The sequence below is a fragment of the Palaemon carinicauda genome, chromosome 8 (genome assembly GCF_036898095.1).
Source record: "Palaemon carinicauda isolate YSFRI2023 chromosome 8, ASM3689809v2, whole genome shotgun sequence".
Taxonomy (NCBI): domain Eukaryota; kingdom Metazoa; phylum Arthropoda; class Malacostraca; order Decapoda; family Palaemonidae; genus Palaemon; species Palaemon carinicauda.
Window position 1 is genome coordinate 53,232,040 of NC_090732.1, and position 3,447 is coordinate 53,235,486.

Genomic DNA, 3,447 nt, shown 5'->3' on the forward strand with positions numbered 1-3,447 from the left:
AGAAAGGAAGAATATGGAGTTTGAGGATAGTAAAAAAGAATTAAAATATAAAGAAAAGGATTCAAATACGGAAGAAGAGGTGATATTTATCGATAAGGCGGTACATAGGGGACCAGGTTTTGGAGTGTCTGAAATGGAGATTTTAGCGAAAAAAAAAAAAAAAAAAAAAAAAAAAAAAAAAAAAAAAAAAAAAACACCTGCAGAGAGCACGGTTATTAAGATGATCCTGACGTTCATCAAGGAAATGAAAATCTTAAAGAAGAAAACAAAAGTACAGAACATATCTAGATCGGAAGACAAGAGTACTGAGGAAAAAAGAACACAGCAAAGGAAAAAGGTTAGAATCTTCCTAATTTTACACTTCACCCTTTCAATTGGTTGTTTAAATGTGAATGGACTGATTGATGTAAGTATATAATTGAAGCTGTTACAATTGTCTATGTATTATGATATAGATATCAAGGCCTATAGAATACATGGTTACTGCAAGAACATAATGTGAAGGCTGAAAAAACTTTGAGTTTTCTCACAAATTACTTGATGTCTTGTTAAACCAAAGTGATAATCTAAAAGAAGGTTCAGCAATTTGTCTAAATAACTTTAAATCTCGATTTGTTATTAGCAAGGAAATTGATATGGGGGAGATAATAAGAGCTAAAATATCTAATGTACATCATGAAATTATAGTCGTGAATATCTATGTACCTTAAGTTACAGATGAAAAAGAAAGAAAGAGTTTTCTAATTTAAAGTTTGCATTATTTTCGTGAAAATGTAATTTTTTGCTGGTACATATGACAGAGATGTTATTATGATTATTACAAGCTAAGCTATAACCCTAGTTGGAAAAACAAGATGCTATAAACCCAAAGTCTCCAACAGAGAAATATAGCCCAGTGAGAAAAGGAAACAAGGAAAGAGACAAACTACAAGAGAGACAAGGCAATGAAAATCAAATATTTTAAGAACAGTAACTACATTAAATTAGATCGTTCATATATATACTATAAAACCTTCAAAAAACAAGAGGAAGAGAAATAAGATACAATAGCATGACTGAATGTACCCAGCAGAAATATTATTCTAATCAAAGACAGTGGAAGGCTATGGTACAGAGGTTACGGCACGACCCAGGACTAGAGAACATTGGTTTGATTTTGGAGTGTCCTTCTCCTAGAAGAGCTGCTTACCATACCTAAAGAGTCTCTTCTACACTTACTTAGAGGGAAATAGCCACTGAACAATTACATTGCAGAAGTTGATCCCTTGAGCGAAGAAAAATAGTTTGGTTATCTCAGTGTTGTCATGTGTATGTGAACAGAGGAGAAAGTGTAAAGATTAGGCCAGACTATTCGGTATGTGTTGGCAAAGACATAATAAGCCGTAACCAGAGAGAGGGGTCTAATGTAGTACTGTTTAGCCAGTCAAGAGGCCCCAATAACTCTCTAGTGGTAGTATCTCAACGGGTGGCTTGTGTCACAAATAACATAGTTTGGGAGTTGTTGAGGTCATCTCAATGACCTCTTCTGCCGCCATCGTTCGAGTCATAGACCTAGAGTCAGCACGCACTGGCGTCGAGAGTCTGTTACCCTCTCATATTTGATGAGTAGTCAGTTTTTCTGTCGTTGCAGGCACAAGAGGGGGGGGGGGGGCGAGACCACAGCCAGGAGACCGCTCTGCTCTCATTTCAAAGAGGGAACCCCTACCTAGGATCCCCCAGGCAAGATGGCGCCCACCCCATGACGCCCATGGATCACGCCTCGATAGCCTACTACGCCTTTTGATAGTTTGAAGTGAGCCACGATTAAGGGCTGACGTCCTACCCGATTGTGCCCGGGGTTTCGAAAGATAAGCCTTTGATACCTGTAGTTTTTATTGTAAAGTAAAGTAAATTAATTTAGACTTGGTCTCCGTGGGCTGTGGTCTCAGCCCTAACATAAATATGTACTAAAATCTGTGAGAGCACTAATCAGTAGTCAGTTAAGAACATAAGAGAAAGACTTTTTCCAAGCTACCATTGATAAATTGACTTTGGAAAATTATATCCAGTGCTCATAGGAAAGTTGTAATAATCTTTTTGTCTAAGTACAGTTAGTTGAAGGATCAGATTAGCCTCTGACTTATCCCGTTTCCTGAACTTGAATTAAAAACATTTTAGAAATAATTTGTCTGTGTTAGGACAAAAACTGGTGGTATTTTTGTGGAATATCCTTCAACTTAGTGGAAATACAAAATTACAACATGAGTGTACAGGAACACGATGATTTGTACATTGAAGTCGACGAAACCGTCGGAGATCTACGTCATGTCGTAAGGAGACAAGGAGAACCTGTACACAGTGGAACATCGATGAGCACAGAGAGACCAGTAATACAGTGAGTTTGCCAAAACGGCCGTGTACTAGAAGATGGGTTCGAATCCCGGGCCGGAGGGAATGGACGATACAGCAAATACAAAACATTTCTGAGTTCTGTGGAAGCAGCGACGTCGAAGCAATGTTGGACCGATCGTCAAAAAATCATCGTGGCGAAGCAGAGAATTCGAGGAAATACCCATATGAAAGTGAGGAGAGATCTCGAATTCGTGAAACCCAGGTCATGGGCACAAAGATGAGTGGTTGGAGTGGCACCATTCATTTTGACATTGTGTCTTTTGTTGCTTTTTTTTGCACAAAAGTGTTCCAAGGAGGACCTGCCGCCAGGTGCCCCATGCAGGTGGAGGTCGAGGGAACATTCCTAAACAGGGTGGGGCTCCGGTGTGTCCAAATGAGCCATCAGGTTTACCAATGAACGTACCGTCTCAGGCACGGTGTAAAGATGTAACGACTCAGTTGGTGTCACCACTAGGTTTAGTGTGCACACAGATGTTTTTTGTTTTTATGTACTAGTACTTTGGTTTATAAACATTTTGTTCGTGTGATATAGCTATATGAGAATATTATGACTAATAACATATATTGGTTTTCCGAGGAATTGTTTTTGTGTGAAACTTTTCTTTTAGGTAATTTGAGAGTTTGTTGCTAGCAACTGTTGTTATTTTTGGGGTAAAACATAATGATTGTATAATGTGTTGTTTTTGCCAGTACTATATTTTAGATCTCTTTCAGACTGAGCCGTAGTGCAGGCTTGACATATGAGGGCATGGTGGCCGGACAGTTGCGTCCCAGACATTTGCGTACCGGACATTTGCGTCCTGGACATTTGCGTACCTGGACATTTGCGTTCCCGGACATTTGCATACCTGAACATTTGTGTCCCTGGACATTTGTGTACCTGGACATATAAGTATCCGAAATATTTTGAATTTACCATATTTAAAAATTTCTCTCTCTCTCTCTCTCTCTCTCTCTCTCTCTCTCTCTCTCTCTCTCTCTCTCTCTCTCTCTCTCTCACCTCAGTTACACCTTACCTTCATTCTAAACAAGCAATAATAAGCTTAAAGGTAGTTA